Genomic DNA, 8,859 nt, shown 5'->3' on the forward strand with positions numbered 1-8,859 from the left:
AATGGACGGTGGAATTGACATACTATCTTTAAAATTTGAGCCATCAGGACTTTTTAAATTCAAGATCAAGAATTTAACCTTAATCTAATATGTTATAAAGAATTTTCTTAATCAGAATTTGAAGAAATTTAGATTCTTCTCTCACGTTAAACTCGCAAACTCATCATAATAGCCCATTGAATTTGACAATTTTGAAAATATTTTACATAAAGTAAACTATGTCGAAAAAATATTAAAAATTTTATTTCTAAAACTTTTAACCCATACCTCTAGATCAGTTTAACGGTGTGGATCGTTGATGTTGAATGCCCGAAGATCGAGAACAACACATAGTACGGAGCTCCCGGTACTATAAGTAGTTCAGTAGCGGACTCAATAGTATATATATATATATATATATTAATAATGATTATATAATATATATAAGTTTTAAAAGCGTAATATAACTCATTGCTTAAAATATTATAATAATAAAAATATTTAAAATCTTAAAGCAAAAATATTTCATAATATGACGCGCAATGAAAAATTAGGATTATAATTTTTAGAATAGGTAAATTAAAAATATATATTAATTAAGAAAATATATTTTGTAATTAAAAATATATGTATGGGTACACACGGGTATCCACGGATATCCGCAAGTTACCCAAAATGCCCACTGTTTAATGGGTACCCATCTGTTTTATCTGTAATTTTTTGGGTTGAAAAAGTTGGTACCCATACCGGCAAATTTGTGGGTAACCCGTGGGTTTCGGTCAAGATTGCCGGGTCTAGCTTTGTTTGGAAGTAAGAATTGCTTATTTCAGGGATAGATACAAGTTCATGTATAAGCAGGAACTGGACCAATTTTGCGTTTGGATGAAAATTAGGTTGTTTTTAGAAATAAGATAAATAGTATTTGGATGATTAGATTAGAACAAGCGGAATGAGAGTTATAGTTTTAAATTAAAATTATTTTATCTAATTAATTAACATCAAAATATTACTTAAAAATAATTTAATAAAATAATAAATTCATTAGCTATGAATATCACATAAGATATATAATAAAAATATATTAATTTATTAATTAAATATAAAAAATGATTTAACTTTTAATTAGTTAGTAAATTATTTTAGCTAGATAACTAGGTAAAAAAATTAATTAGATTAATAAAAATATTAATAATTGATCAATATAAATATTAGTTTGTGGATAAATACATTAAATTATTAAGAAGTAATTATAAATAATAAATTAATTAATTATTTTATTATTTAAGCAATAAATAATAATTTAAATATATTAATTAGAATTAATTAATAATTTAATATAATAATAATTAAAATTAAATTTAGACTTTAATTAACCTTGTTACCATCTGGGAACAATTAAACTTGTTACAAAAAAAGAATGGAACAGCAATTCCAGCCTTATACCAGCGCTTATTGCAGAAAATCAGAGAGCTACTATTTTCGAATAACAAATGCAGCATTTGAGAACAAAAGGGGTATAAGGATTTATATTTTTCCCTTGTTTCCGGACCAAATACTACCTAGGCGGCACCCTCAAAGGTAAGATTTATTATTGTTAAGAAGTACGTTGCACAAAAAATACTAATGCACTAGGTGCAGGCAATAGCTAGTGGGCTAATCAAACGCTGGCAGGTACCTGTTGGCATCGGGATATCGTTGGCAGTCTTTAATTCCCGCGCTCTCCTGGTAGTTGAGCGCTTCCCCTCCCGTCCTTCAGAACTACTCGCATTAATAGGCGACCAACTCACCTATCTCCCCACCACCCCCCCACCTCCTGCAGCAAAATCCCCTCCTCCTCCTCCTCCTCCTCCTCCTCTTTTCACATCTACTATAACTCATACTCAACACTCACTTTGCTTTCCCGATCGAACACTCTACCTCATTATAAATTAAATTCCACTAGTCTCGCTTTGATACCGTCATTTATACAAATCTCCTCACGTTCTCCAAAAGTGATTAATTACTGGTGTGGTGTGAAGGGATCAAATAATAATTAATGGAGGAGTCCTCGGCAATGGACCGCGAGCGCCTGACGGCGGAGATGGCCTTCCGGGACTCGTCCATCGTCATCAAGATCCGCCGCCGCCTTCCCGACTTCGTCCAGTCCGTCAACCTCAAGTACGTCAAGCTCGGCCTCCGCTACGCCGACAGCCCCGCCGCCGTCTACCTGATCCTCCCGCTCGTAGTCCTCGCCACCGCCTACGTCTTGTCGTCCGATTTGATCCCGTCCATAAAGTCGCGGCTCGCGATCGACCTCGTCACCGCGGCCGCGGTGGGGGTGGTGGCGCTGTTTCAGACCGCTTACTATCTGAAGCGGCCGCGGCCGGTGTACCTGATCGAGTTCGCGTGCTACAAGCCGGACGACGAGCACAAGATCTCGAAGGAGGGGTTCCTGGAGATGAGCGAGAGCACGGGGAGCTTCAACGGGGAGTCGCTGGACTTCCAGACGAAGATCACGACGCGGTCGGGGCTGGGCGACGAGACGTACCTGCCGCCGGGGATCCAGGCGCGGCCGCCGCGGCTGTGCATGGCGGAGGCGCGGCGCGAGGCGGAGGCCGTGATGTTCGGCTGCCTGGACGCGCTCTTCGCCGCGGCGGGGGGATCCTGGTGGTGAACTGCAGCCTGTTCAACCCGACGCCGTCGCTGGCGTCCATGATCGTGAACCACTACAGGATGAGGGAGGACATCAAGAGCTTCAACCTCGGGGGGATGGGGTGCAGCGCGGGGCTGATCGCGGTGGACCTCGCCAAGGACCTGCTGCGCGCGAACAAGAACGCGTACGCCGTCGTGGTCAGCACGGAGAACATCACGCTCAACTGGTACTTCGGGAACGACCGCTCGATGCTGCTCTCCAACTGCATATTCCGGATGGGCGGGGCCGCGCTGCTGCTCTCCAACCGGCGGGCCGACGCCGGGCGGGCCAAGTACCGCCTCGTGCACACCGTCCGCACGCACAAGGGCGCCGACGACGGCTGCTACGGCTGCGTCTACCAGAAGGAGGACGCCCGCGGCACCGTCGGCGTCTCGCTCGCCAGGGAGCTCATGGCTGTCGCCGGCGACGCCCTCAAAACCAACATCACCACTCTCGGACCCCTGGTACATATATATATATATATTTATATAAGTACCGTCCACTTTAATTTCTCTAAAAATAGTCTGAAATTTTTACTTAAATAAGAAAACTATAATTGCAATATAAATACATTCTGTAAATTGTTTGGCGGCGGTCGAACGCTATTAGTTTTATTAGAAGAAAATCGAACCGACTCGCTCTCGCCCTTTCTATAGACTATATATGCTCCAGAATTAATAACAACACAAGGCTAATTAGTTTTTTTTTATATATATATATATATTTCAAATGTACGTAATACAATTAATATTATATAATTTCTAAATATCGCATGAATCATTAATAGTCATTAAAAAGAAAGAAAGAAAGATAGAGAGAAAAAAAAAAGAAAGAAAGCTAATTAAAAAGATTTAAAAATATTTTGCTGATGATGAACAAATGAATTAAACAGGTCCTCCCGCTCGGCGAGCAATTCAAATTTCTGAAGACTCTGTTCGCGAGGAGAGTTCTGCGGATGCGAGAGGTGCGGCCGTACATTCCGGACTTCCGGAAGGCGTTCGAGCACTTCTGCGTGCACGCGGGCGGGCGGGCGGTGCTGGAGGAGGTGGAACGGAATCTGGGGCTGAGGGAGAGGGACATGGAGCCCTCCAAAAGCGTGCTGCACAGATTCGGCAACACCAGCAGCAGCTCCCTGTGGTACGAGCTCGCCTACGCCGAGGCCAAGGGGCGGGTTCGGCGAGGCGACCGGGTCTGGCAGATCGGATTCGGGTCGGGTTTCAAGTGCAACAGCGCCGTCTGGCGGGCGCTCAAAGACGTGCCGCCGTTGTCCGCCGCCGGCGCGCGCGGCCGCTGTAATCCGTGGGCCGATTGTATAGATAGCTATCCTCGGAAGTAATTTAAAAAAAAAATTAAATTAAATAATATAATTTGATTTTTTTTCTCTTTTTTTTCTTTGGTGGATGTGCTAATTAATTAGTATTGTGGTTTCCCCCGCCAAAGCAGTGGAGCCGGGAAACAGTTTTTTTCCTTTTCAATCACATGATGATTATTATCATTATTATTTTTCTAGAAGCTACTGTGCTATTTCTAGGCTGTAATTGGGTGGTTTCATTCAATACTATGTTTGTGATCAACATAAACAGCAAAGCGTAAATACCAATACCAACTTACAGCAAACACCTCAATTTTTATTTTCTTTTTCATTTTCTGTTTTTCTTTTTTTTTTCCCCAAAGAGTATTCTTGCACACTTGAGAGCCAACATTAACTGCAAATCACAAAAATGGCATTTGTACAAGAAATAGGACACGATAAAGTTGCTCTCTATTATAGCAGCTCTCTGTTTCTTGTTTCTGTGGGATACTTTTTTGATGCTTTTATTTGGCAAACACATTACTTTATTTAAATCAAAAGTACTGCAGTTAATTATAGATACTATCTTATCAGAATCCTTAGTACTGCCTGCAAAGTAATATGCAACAGTAAAAATCGGAAAATGCAAAAACGGTCAGTTTGAAAAGATATAAAATGTGTTAAAAAAAACAATTTTAAAATAAAAAATTCATTTTTTAAAAAAAATGATTTTTATTTTTAGAAATAATTTTCTAATTTTAGAGGGTCCAAAAGCAAAAGTAGCTAAAAATTAATTTTTAAAAATTTGATTGTGATTTTGGATTAAAGCTTTAAATTAAATTTTAGTTTTACATTCAAATTTTAAATTTAAATTAGATTTTACATATAAAATATAAAATATAAAATTTAGATTATAAATTTATTTTTAAATTTTAAATTTAATTTATTATATTAATTTTAAACTTAAAAAATAAAATTTAAAATTTAAAATTTAAAATGTATAATTTTAATTTTAAAAATTGAAATTTAAAATTTAAAATTTAATTGTAAAGTTTAATTTTTATTTTTTAATTTAAAATTTACATTTAAATTTAAAAAATAATAATTTGAAAAATTGCAATTTTATACATTATATGTTCAATTTTAAATTCTGAATTTCAAATTGTAAAGTTAAATTATAAATTTAAATTATAAAATGATGTAGTTTCTGTGTTTCGGCGCTTCGATGCGTCGTACGAGGTAGAGAGGCTCGCGTTGGTGAGAATGGGGGTCGGAGGGGGAGGGGGAGGGGGAGGAAAGGGTTGGAGAATAGTATAATTTTTTTTTGAAACAGTATAATTTTTATCGAAAGAACACAATTTTTATTTTAAAGAGTGTAATTTTCATCAAAATAGTGCAATGTTTATATTAAATAGTACAATTCTCTTGTAAAATAGTATAATTTTATTTCAAAAGTCCAATCTTCATCTTCTTCTTTCTTTTTTTCTAATTCTTAAATTTTTCGGTAAAAGCAATGATATATAATGGTCTTTCAAAAAAAAAAAATTCTTTATTTTTTCACTTTTTATTTTTGTTTTTTTTTACACTCTGCAACTTTGTTCGCTTTTTAGAGATTGACGCATCTTTTTTTTTTCACCCTCACGGGTGGCGAGCACCTCCTCGGCAACGACCTCATCACCTCCGTCCACTCCTCTCTCACTCGGGCCCGCTCAGAGTTTCCCTTTTCCTTCTCTGGTGATCGGAAGGCGGAGGCAGAGGAAGAGGAGGCAGCGCTACTCTCAGTTCCATCGCTGAGGGCTGCCGACACCGGCGGAGGAGGAGATGGAAGAAAAGGAGGTGGTGCCGTCCTCGTACCTTCACCGAGGGCTGCAGAGGAGGTGGAGGAGACGATGAGTGTTGGAAAGAAAAAAAGGACGAAGAAAAAAAAAAAGAAGAAAGAAAAAAAAGAGTATTTCAGTCAGTTTGTTGAAAATTCGGTCCAAATCTGTAAAATTCAAAATAGTGGCCGAGTTTTGCAAAATCGCAAGACTAGTGAATTTTTTATGCAAATTGACCTATCGGTTTTGAAAAATTACTTTCCCACTAGACTAGTCAAATATTTTATAATTTTTAACTAAAATCAATTTTTCAAATCAAAATCACTTTTCCAAAATTTATACCAAATGGGCCTTTATCTTATAAATAATTTTATAAAATTTTACATGTATATCACTTTATCTGAATTTTAAGTATTGCAAAACAAAAATGCTAAATTTACAAAAAAAAAGTAGTTAACCTCTCCAACCTGTCATGTAAAGATTCTGCACTAATTTTTTTTAAAAGAAAGAAAAAAGTTATGTAATATTTGTAGAGAAAAAGTGTCTTTAGAATTACATCTCATTTTAGATTGTAGACCTCGCTATGCACATTGCAAATAATAATATCCATTTTTTTTTCTTATAAGAGTTAGAAAAATAAACAGGCAAGGTGAGGTTATCTAATTTTTAACCATTAAGCAATGATCTAAAATCCAATTATCTAACCAGCCTTTTTAATAACTAATGTTTGGAAGGTAAAAGGCACTTAAGTTGATCAATTTGCCGTAAAAGAGGAACTTGGTGGCCTTCACGCTTATGATCCTCGTGCATCGCACTTGCAATCTACTTTTCAAAATATTTCATACATTTAATTCAATCATTCAATCTTCTGCATAAGAAGTAAATTCCGCAACTCACTAGATTGCAGAGATTAAAGTGTGAGGCGGAAAGGAGAATAGACTATAGTGCCTTGATATCTCTTTTGTATATATTTAATTCTCTTGTTATTCTTTGCATTTCTCCTACTATTTGGATTTGAACTTTCTTTTATTTGTTTGGTTGGATCCATAGGCAATTCCTAAAGCACCAAGTCTCGAGTTTGACAAAAGATTATTCGGTTTCTGATAAATCAACTACTCTAGCATGTGGTGGTGATCACTCAAGGTTTGGGTTGTTGTTACTTGGAAACAAAATATGATCAAGTTCTCATCAAGCCTAACCAGGCCAACTTGGCCCATGTAAAAGCTTGCGTTTGGGCATCACATTCTCGGAGCATTTGTTACACAAGCTCAAATAGCACTAGAGCACTATCAAGCCCATCTCCATTGAGTAATTTAATGCTCTCTTTTATGAGTAAAATTGCCTCCCATTGAAGAACTGTTCCATGTCTCGGCCAAATTACTAGTAGTCTAGTGGTAAAGTATGAGGCTCGAGTTTTGTACTCCTAAGTCCGGGTTACATATAAATAGGTTATTTGATGCTTTATGTTGGCTATGAGGTACGCTTAGGATTAAAAGCAAAAGGGAAAAAAATATTCAGCCTTTGCTGGGGACTCAACTGCAGCAACTTAAAAATTAAACATGATAGTAAAGCATCCGAAAATGATTGGTAATCAATAGTGTAATTAACCCAAATTTAGTTGCCATTATAAGTTTGAGAACTTATTATTTGATCCAATTCGCAGTACATTTGCAAAGATTTGGATCCGATATATTTCATTTCATTTCATTAAAAGCGCTGCGCACCTAAATATTTATGAGCGAGCCAAGTACTTAATTAATAACTTTGACGTATGCATGCATGTTCAAGAGCAAAGTAGTATGATCTGCTTTGCTGGTACAGGAATAATTATGGCCTTTTGAATGGTCCATGGTTTCTGGAAACGCCTCGTAGTTTCTAGGTGTGCAACAGTGGCCTAATTATTATCTCTCAGAGAATTGAGCATCAGATAAATCATGCACAGCACATCAAAACCGATAATTTCTTGTACATGTGACAAAAAATTTAATAGTTGATATATAAGATTTCAAATTTAAAGTTTAATTTTTTTATATTTTCATTTTTCTTTTAATAAAATAAATAACGTGCTACCTTGTTTTTTAAAATAAAAGTTAAAAAAAATTATTTAAAAGGCGTTACGGTTTTTCTTATCCCTAGTATAAACAAATGCTTAAGGGCCACTCTGCTTCTCCTTTTAGTATTGTACTCTATTAACCTTCTTTGAACTAGACTACGCGCCACTCCCGAAAGGACCAAACATGTGTGGACTCCCCAACTATATCTCTCTTATATAATTGTTGTGAATTTGGTGTCGGTTGAATATTAGTTGATGGGATTCTATAAGGGAAGCGTTCGATCGGTTATTTACTATAAATCTATCTCTCTCAGAAAAACTAATATAATCATAAATAAGGAAAAAAAAAAATCAAATAATAAAACATAGATAAAATAAGATTTACGAATGAATTACACTAGACTCCTCTTTTATTTTAAAATTTATTTTATCAAGCAAACTTATAAACTTTTAATTTTGATAACTAGGCTTCAAATTTTATCAAATAGTTAAATAAGGCCGCTCTTCAAGGGAACTTACTAATTTCACATCCTTAATCATGATGATCGAATAATAGGATGAATGGAAGTTTAATTGCTATAGCTTTTTAATTTTTTTTTAATTTTGAAACTTTGTAATATTATATGTAATGTATACTATCAAAATAACTAGATAACTAATATCTTTAATTAAAGAGAGAGATCCATAGAGATATTTGAGAAAGTTTAGATAGTCTAATTGTCAAAACTAAAGCTTTAAGCCCCTGTTTACAAATGAACTAAAGTTCAGGCGATCTTTGTGCATTTTCTCCTTGTATTATTCATAGGATACAATGTACCCCTATGATAGTGTAATTAGAATTTTACTCTAACTTATATATAAACCTCTACTCAATTTACATCTTACAGATTTAAATAATCATCCTAATCTAACTAGGATTTAACTATAAATCTAAACAAATCCTAATAATCTCCATTTTGATTTGATTTGTAGTATTTAACCACTATATTGAGCTAACCATATAAGCTCATCTTGAACTTGTCTCCTCCATTCGAAGTCTATGCCTCTG

General features: G+C 36.0%; 1 pseudogene; it reads left to right on the plus strand.

Moving 5' to 3' along the window:
* LOC109708269 lies at nucleotides 1,777-4,238 on the plus strand (annotated as a pseudogene).

This window comes from Ananas comosus, linkage group 3, assembly GCF_001540865.1.
Source record: "Ananas comosus cultivar F153 linkage group 3, ASM154086v1, whole genome shotgun sequence".
NCBI lineage: Eukaryota > Viridiplantae > Streptophyta > Magnoliopsida > Poales > Bromeliaceae > Ananas > Ananas comosus.